General features: G+C 44.9%; 1 protein-coding gene across 1 annotated transcript in view; it reads right to left on the bottom strand.

Annotated features, from left to right (window-relative positions):
• The window catches only part of LOC113830618 (uncharacterized), a 397,508-nt gene that overhangs the window by 248,374 nt on the left and 139,134 nt on the right, over positions 1–10,000 (bottom strand). The window lies entirely within an intron of this gene.

Here is a 10,000-nt window from a genome sequence, read left to right on the forward strand (position 1 = left end):
ACTCAGGGGAAAAATAACCAACCCGACCTTCATACTTCAAGCCCGTTTTCTATTTTCTTTCTCAAAAACTCATGGAAAAAATACGCAACCCGGGCTTCAAACATCAAACCCGTTTTCCGTTTTCTTTCAAGAACTCGAAGGAAAAAAAGGCAACCCGGGCTTCATACTTTTCCGTTTTCTGTTTTCCTTCTCAAGAACTCGGGGGGGGGGGGGGGGGAATAAGCAACCCGGGCTTCATACTTCAAGCCCGTTTTCTATTTTCTTAAATAATATAGGGAAAAAATAAGCAACCCGGGCTACATACTTTTCTGTTTTCTGTTTTCCTTCTCAAGAACTCGGGGGAAAAAAGAAGTACCTGGCCACACACATTCCAAAATACGATTAGTTGAGGATTTCGCTCCAGAAGCTCGCGGGATGGAGTCTGTCCGGGGAAAAGATAGGAGGAAAATTGCATCATTTCCGAGCGGGAGACGAGAAGTTAATGCTTGATAATTTTCCTCCTTTTTTATTCTCCTTTCATTTTTTTTCCTAATTAAATGGGGCTAATTATTTACGCGTGAGGCGGTTAATTGCATATATGTCATTAGCGTTTCTCCTGGAAATGATAATGGAAGGTAATGCAATCGTTAATGACTGCTGATAATTGAAACTTTTTTGCAATTAGACTTCAAAATTTAATGAAGCAAAAAATGATAGTAATTAGTAACAAGCAACCGTTCGCTTTTCTTATTATTATTATTTCTTCTTTTATTTTCTGTTTCTAAGCAGATATTTTATAAGTATCCTGTGTGTCTTTTGGGAAACAGGATATGACGAGGTAGAAGAAAGGGAAGACGAAGAAGAAATAAAAAGGAGAGGAGGAAGAAGAAGTAGGGAAAGAAAAAGAAGAGCTAGAAGGAGAGGAAGAAAAAGAAAAGACAGAAAGGAAGATGAGGTAGGAGGAGAAAAAAGGAAATAGTATGAAAGGCGGAAGAAAAAGGGAAAAGAAAAAGATGAACAAGAAAAAAATGAGGTGGAAGAAGAGGAAGAAAGGAGGAGAAGCAAAAAATGAAATAAAGAAGAGGAAGAGGAAGTTGAGGAGGAAAAAGCAGGAAGAGGACCAAAAAAGAATCACCAAGAAAAGAAGAGAAAGCAGAGGAAGAAGGAAGAGAAGAACCAAAAAAGAGAGCAGCGCCGTCCGACCACCCGCTTAAACCGACCACCTGCTTAGACCGACCGCCTACTTAGACCGACCACCTGCTTAGACCGACCGCCTACTTAGACCGACCACCTGCTTAGACCGACCACCTGTTTAGACCGCGCACCTGCTTAGACCGACCACCTACTTAGACCGACCACCTACTTAGACCGACCACCTACTTAAACCGACCACCCACTTAAACCGACCACCCGCTTAAACCGACCACCCGCTTAAACCGACCACCCGCGTAGACCGACCACCTACTTAGACCGACCACCTGCTTAGACCGACCACCTACTTAGACCGACCACCCGCGTAGACCGACCACCTACTTAGACCGACCACCCACTTAAACAGACCACCTACTTAAACCGAGCACCTGCTTAGACCGACCACCCTCGTAAAACACACCACCCCATCGGTTATCCTTTCACCCGGAGATACCCATTCCAACCCCCCTCCCTCCTCCCCTCCTACTCTTCCCTTCCCCTCCTCCCTCTGGGACATCCAAAGAAGAACCCTCCCCCCCCCCACTAACGCATTTCTCTCTCCCCCCGAAATTGGACCGGCCAAAGGCATACTAATTAGTCCTCCCCGGAATCAACTTTAAACTTCCGATACTTCTCCCTGGCGCGAGTTGGGACCGATTTTCCACTCTGAATAAGTTGAGAGTTGTTCAGCTTCCTTCTCTCGCGTCTCGTAGGCCTACCGAGCCGTCCGCGTGGTGTCTTTACGTTGGGCCAAGTCTGCTCCTGGGCTGTGCGTACTTTCTATATGACGGGTTCATTAGACTCTTTTTATTATTACTATTCATTAGATTATTGTTATTGTTCATATTCATTAGATTATTATTATTATTATTCATTAAATCATTATCATTACTCATATTCATTAGATTAATGTTATCATTAATATTCATTAGATTATTATATTTTTTTTATCTATTACATTATCATTATCATTATTATTAATTGTATTATTGTTATTATTATTATTCCTTTAGTATTATTATTATTCTCATTCATTAGAATATTATTATTGTTATTATTATTCAAATTATTATTATTAATATTATTAATTATCTTATTATTATTATCATTGTTATTATTATTATTATTATTATTATTATAATTATTACTCTAATAATAATAATAATAATAATGATTATCATTATTATTATTATTATTATTTATATTATTATTATTACTATTTTATCATCAATCAAATTATGCATTGCTAGTGTTACACACACCCGGCCGACCCACACCCGACCGACACACACCCGGCCGACCCACACCCGACCGACTCTCACCCGACCGACTCATACCCGACCGACTCTCACCCGACCGACTCTCACCCGACCGACTCATACCCGACCGACTCTCACCCGACCGACTCATACCCGACCGACACACACCCGGCCGACCCACACCCGACCGACTCATACCCGACCGACACACACCCGACCGACACACACCCGGCCGACCCACACCCGACCGACTCTCACCCGACCGACTCATACCCGACCGACACACACCCGACCGACTCTCACCCGACCGACTCATACCCGACCGACTCTCACCCGACCGACTCACACCCAACCGACACACACCCGACCGACACACACCCGACCGACACACACCCGACCGACTCTCACCCGACCAACTCATACCCGACCGACTCTCACCCGACCGACTCATACCCGACCGACACACACCCGGCCGACCCACACCCGACCGACTCTCACCCGACCGACTCATACCCGACCGACACACACCCGACCGACTCTCACCCGACCGACTCATACCCGACCGACACACACCCGACCGACTCATACCCGACCGACTCTCACCCGACCGACTCATACCCGACCGACACACACCCGGCCGACGCACACCCGACCGACTCTCACCCGACCGACTCATACCCGACCGACACACACCCGACCGACTCTCACCCGACCGACTCATACCCGACCGACACACACCCGACCGACTCACACCCAACCGACACACACTCGACCGACTCTCACCCGACCGACACACACCCGACCGACACACACCCAACCGACTCACACCCAACCGACACACACCCGACCGACTCTCACCCGACCGACACACACCCGACCGACTCACACCCAACCGACACACACCCGACCGACTCTCACCCGACCGACACACACCCGACCGACTCACACCCAACCGACACACACCCGACCGACACACACCCGACCGACACACACCCGACCGACTCACACCCAACCGACACACACCCGACCGACTCTCACCCGACCGACACACACCCGACCGACTCTCACCCGACCGACACACACCCGACCGACTCACACCCAACCGACACACACCCGACCGACTCTCACCCGACCGACACACACCCGACCGACTCTCACCCGACCAACTCATACCCGACCGACTCTCACCCGACCGACTCATACCCGACCGACACACACCCGACCGACTCATACCCGGCCGACCCACACCCGACCGACTCTCACCCGACCGACTCATACCCGACCGACACACACCCGACCGACTCTCACCCGACCGACTCATACCCGACCGACACACACCCGACCGACTCATACCCGACCGACTCTCACCCGACCGACTCATACCCGACCGACACACACCCGGCCGACCCACACCCGACCGACTCTCACCCGACCGACTCATACCCAACCGACACACACCCGACCGACTCTCACCCGACCGACTCATACCCGACCGACACACACCCGACCGACACACACCCGACCGACTCATACCCGACCGACACACACCCGACCGACTCACACCCAACCGACACACACCCGACCGACACACACCCGACCGACTCTCACCCGACCGACTCATACCCGACCAACACACACCCGACCGACTCTCACTCGACCGACACACACCCGACCGACTCACACCCAACCGACACACACCCGACCGACACACACCCGATCGACACACACCCGACCGACACACACCCGACCGACTCATACCCGACCGACACACACCCGACCGACTCACACCCGGCCGACCCACACCCGACCGACTCTCACCCGACCGACTCATACCCGACCGACACACACCCGGCCGACCCACACCCGACCGACACACACCCGACCGACACACACCCGACCGACTCTCACCCGACCGACCCATACCCGACCGACACACACCCGACCGACTCACACCCAACCGACACACACCCGACCGACACACACCCGACCGACACACACCCGACCGACTCTCACCCGACCGACTCTCACCCGACCGACTCATACCCGACCAACACACACCCGACCGACTCTCACCCGACCGACTCATACCCGACCGACACACACCCGGCCGACCCACACCCGACCGACTCACACCCGACCGACACACACCCGACCGACTCATACCCAACCGACACACACCCGACCGACTCTCACCCGACCGACTCATACCCGACCGACACACACCCGACCGACTCACACCCGACCGACACACACCCGACCGACACACACCCGACCGACACACACCTGACCGACTCTCACCCGACCGACACACACCCGACCGACTCACACCCGACCGACACACACCCGACCGACTCTCACCCGACCGACTCATACCCGACCGACACACACCCGACCGACTCACACCCGACCGACACACACCCGACCGACACACACCCGACCGACTCTCACCCGACCGACTCATACCCGACCGACTCACACCCGACCGACACACACCCGACCGACACACACCCGACCGACACACACCCGGCCGACCCACACCCGACCGACTCTCACCCGACCGACTCATACCCAACCGACACACACCCGACCGACTCTCACCCGACCGACTCATACCCGACCGACACACACCCGACCGACTCACACCCGACCGACACACACCCGACCGACACACACCTGACCGACTCTCACCCGACCGACTCATACCCGACCGACACACACCCGACCGACTCACACCCGACCGACACACACCCGACCGACTCACACCCGACCGACACACACCCGACCGACTCGCACCCGACCGACACACACCCGACCGACTCGCACCCGACTGACACACACCCGACCGACTCGCACCCGACTGACACACACCCGACCGACTCATACCCGACCGACACACACCCGACCTACTCGCACCCGACCGACACACACCCGACCACTCGCACCCGACCGACACACACCCGACCGACTCGCACCCGACCGACACACACCCGGCCACTCGCACCCGACCGACACACACCCGACCGACTCGCACCCGACCGACTCGCACCCGACCGACTCACACCCGACCGACACACACCCGACCTACTCGCACCCGACCTACTCGCACGCGACCGACACACACCCACCCGACCCACACCCACCCGACCTACACCCACCCGACCCACACCCACCCGACCTACACCCACCCGACCCACACCCACCCGACCCACACCCAACCGACTCACACCCACCCGACCCACACCCACCCGACCCACACCCACCCGACCCACACCCACCCGACTCACACCCAACCGACTCACACCCACCCGACTCACACCCACCCGACCTACACCCACCCGACCCACACCCACCCGACCCACACCCAACCGACTCACACCCACCCGACCCACACCCACCCGACCCACACCCACCCGACTCACACCCACCCGACTCACACCCAACCGACTCACACCCACCCGACTCACACCCACCCGACCTACACCCACCCGACCCACACCCACCCGACCCACACCCACCCAACTCACACCCACCCGACCGACTCACACCCACCCGACCGACCCACACCCACCCGACCCACACCCACCCGACTCACACCCACCCGACCCACACCCACCCGACCTACACCCACCCGACCCACACCCACCCGCCTCACACCCACCCGACTCACACCCACCCGACCCACACAAATCTAAACCGACGCACGAGACGACCCCCCGCCTGGACCCCCGACGAAAGATACCCAAGGAAATAGTCGTTCTGCAGATGTGATGGAAAGGGCATTGGGTTTTACGACATTGCTGGCGGGGTTATCGCCTCTGGCACTTTTTGGCTTCCTTTTTGGGGTTCTTATTGTTTAGTTTTGTTATTGTTGTTGTTGTTATTCTAGGTTATGTTGTTATTATTGTTGTTATTGTTGTTGTTATTGTTCTTATTGTTGTTGTTATTATTGTTGTTGTTGTTATTGTTATTATTGCTGTTGTTATTCTTAGTAATATTGTTATTGTTGTTGTTATTATCATTTATTATTATCATTATTGTTATTGTCATCATTAGTATTATATCATTTTAATAATTATTATTGTTATTATTACTTTATTATTATTATTACTGTAATTATTAACAGTCATTATCATTATTATCATTGTTATTATTATTATTATTATCATCATTATTGCTGTCATTATATTATCATTATCATTATTACATTTTCATTTTTATTATAGCTATAATTATTATTATTTTTACCATGGATACTATTATTGTCATTATTATTACTCTCATTGTTATAATTGTTATTATCGTTTCATTATCATCATCATCACAATCATCATCATCGTCATCATCATCATCAGCATTGCTACTGTTGTTTTTATTATTACTATCATTGTTGTTATTATCATCATCATCATCACTATCACCATTCTCTCTTTCTCCCTCTCTCACTTTCTCTCTCTCTTTCTTTTACTCTATCTCTCTCTCTCTCTCACCCTCTCTCTCTCTCTCCCTTCTTCCCTCTTCCTTTTTTCCCTTCATGCCTCCCTCCATATCCTCTCTTCCTCTCCCTCATCTCTCTCATATTTTTTCTCTCTCTCATCTACCCCTTTCTCGTCTCACCCCCCCCCCTTCTCTCTCTCTCTCATTCTCTCTTGTCTCTCTCTCTCTCTCTCTCTCTCTCTCTTTCTCTTTCTCTTTCTCTCTCTCTCTCTCTCTCTCTCTCTCTCTCTCTCTCTCTCCTTCCTTTCCTACTACCCTCTCTCTTCACCCCTTTTTTAACCGTGTCAATCAACATCACACTATGATCATGTCAATCAAGGTCAAGGTCACGGAGACGAGGTGCACGCTTCGAGGTCAAACGAGGTCAGGGAAGATAACGAGAGAGGTGATTTCTATCTTGAAGTGACAGATGTGAGATGAGGACTTGACATTGTCGCGTAGAAAGGAATTTCAGGAAACATGTTCATTTCATTCAAATTGTTTTTCTTTGATTGTAATGATAAAGGCGATAATGGTGGTATCACGTGTTTTAATGATGGTTATGACAAGTGATAGTAGGGGTAAGCTGTGGTTCTGGCAGTAATAATTAGGGCAGCAGTATGAACAACAATAATAATAATAGTGGTAATAATAGCGATAATAATGATAATGATAATGATAATAATGATAATGATAATGATAATGATAATGATAATGATAATGATAATGATAATGATAATGATAATGATAATGATAATGATAATGATAATGATAATGATAATGATAATGATAATGATAATGATAATGATAATGATATAACAATAAAATAATGATAATAATAATGATAATAATGATAATAATAATGATAATATCAATGATAATAATAATAATGATAGTGATAAGAATAATAAATAATATTGATGATAATAATAACAATAACAATAATAATACAAGTAATAGTAAACGTAGCATAATAAAAATAATAATAACAATACCACCACTACCAACAACAATAGTAATAATAATGATAATAACAATAATAATAATAATAATAATGATAATAGTAATGATAATGATAATAATAATAATAATAATAATAATAATAATAAATAATGATAATGATAATAGTAATAATAGCGATAATAATAATAATAATGATAATAATAATAATAATAATAATAATAATAATGATAATAGTAATAACAATAATAGTAATAATAATAATAATAATAATAATAATAATAATAATAATAATAATAATAATAATAATAATAATAATAATAATAATAATAATAATAATAATTAATAATAATAATAATGATAATGATAATAATAATAATAATAATAATAGAAATAAAGTAATAATTATAATGATGATAATGATAACAACAATATTAACAACTAAAACCACATTCCCTGTTTTTGCTGCACCGCGAACATAGCCGTATCTACTGTCCTTATGCAGAGTTCAAGTAGCATTCAAAATTATGTTCTGTCCACATTTCTAACCTCAACTCCATTAGACCAAAAAAAAAAAAAAAAAAAAAAAAAAAAAAAAAAAAACACATTTTTCTAATTTACACTTTCCGAGAAAAGAACGCCAGAAACTTTGGGAAGAGGTTTAACGCATGTTTGCTCAAGCACAATGCTTTTAGTTTTTGTAGATCGCAAAGTAAAGAGATTGCATGAACGCACACAAAGCATGGAATAAATGTCGTTTTTTTTTCTTCTCCAAAGCCTTCTATTGTGTGTAGAAGTGATGGCATGTTTTGCTGGGACAGAAAACACGTTCGTGATAATGTTCTTTTACTTTCTTAATTTTCCTGCTATTTTCTTTTATTTTTTGTTTTTTTATATATGGAATAAAAGTGGAGCTTGGTCTTCACTTTCCTGCTTTTTTTAAAATATAGTTGGAATAAGAGTGGAGCTTGGTCTTCATTTTCCTGCTTTTTCATTTAATTAATTTATTTTTTAAAATATAGTTGGAATAAAAGCGGAGCATTGTCTTCACTTTCCTGCTTTTTTCTATTCTTTTTCTTTTTTTTTAATATAGTTGGAATAAAGGTGGAGCTTGATCATCACTTTCCTGTTTTTTTATTTATTATTATTATTTTTTCATATAGTTGGAATAAAAGTGGAGCTTGATCTTCACTTTCCTGCTTTTTATTTATTATTTTTTTATATAGTTGGAATAAAAGTGGAGCTTGATCTTCACTTTCCTGCTTTTTTATTTTTTTTCTATATAGTTGGAATAAAAGTGGACCTTGGTCTTCACTTTCCTGCTTTTTTTTTTCAAAAATAGTTGGAATAAGAGTGGAGCTTTGTCTTCGTTTTCCTGCTTTTTTTTCTTTTTTTTAATATAGTTGGAATAAAAGTGGAGCTTGGTCTTCACTTTCCTGCTTTTTTATTTTCTTTTTCTTTTTTTAAATATAGTTGGAATAAAAGTGGAGCTTGGTCTTCACTTTCCTGCTTTTTATTTTATTTTTATTTTTTTAAATATAGTTGGAATAAAAGTGGAGCTTGATCTTCACTTTCCTGCTTTTTTTTTTTTTTTTTTTTTAATATAGTTGAATTAAAAGTGGAGCTTTGTCTTCATTTTCCTGCTTTTTTATATATGGTTGGTATAAAAGAGAGGGAGTTCGGTCGATTTGACTGACCAATTTGAAAAGTATTTTCTAAATGGTGTCATTATACTATAAAAAAGAAAAACAATCACTGAGATATCATTAATAAAGTACTTTGTTTCAAGTAAGATTAGAATAGAAGATCTGTTACTTATACATTCACACGTAATAAAACACGCATTTCAAGAAGATAAACACCAGGGCTGGGACCATCATATTTATTAGATTAATCAACTTAAATCCATTCTCAATCCAATCTAATGGGAGAAAGTACAATGTAAACTATAAAATAACATAAAAATCCTAAATGGGCGTTACAAAACTAACAAAATAAACCAATAAAACAAATAAAAAAAGATAAAACTAAATACTAAACCTTGTTAAAACACACACAAAAAAAAATCAACATAGATGACTAGTACGACAAAAAACCGTAAAAATACACCTACTGCTTATCCCTTTACACGTGAAATA

Source organism: Penaeus vannamei, chromosome 8 (genome assembly GCF_042767895.1).
Source record: "Penaeus vannamei isolate JL-2024 chromosome 8, ASM4276789v1, whole genome shotgun sequence".
NCBI classification, from domain to species: domain Eukaryota; kingdom Metazoa; phylum Arthropoda; class Malacostraca; order Decapoda; family Penaeidae; genus Penaeus; species Penaeus vannamei.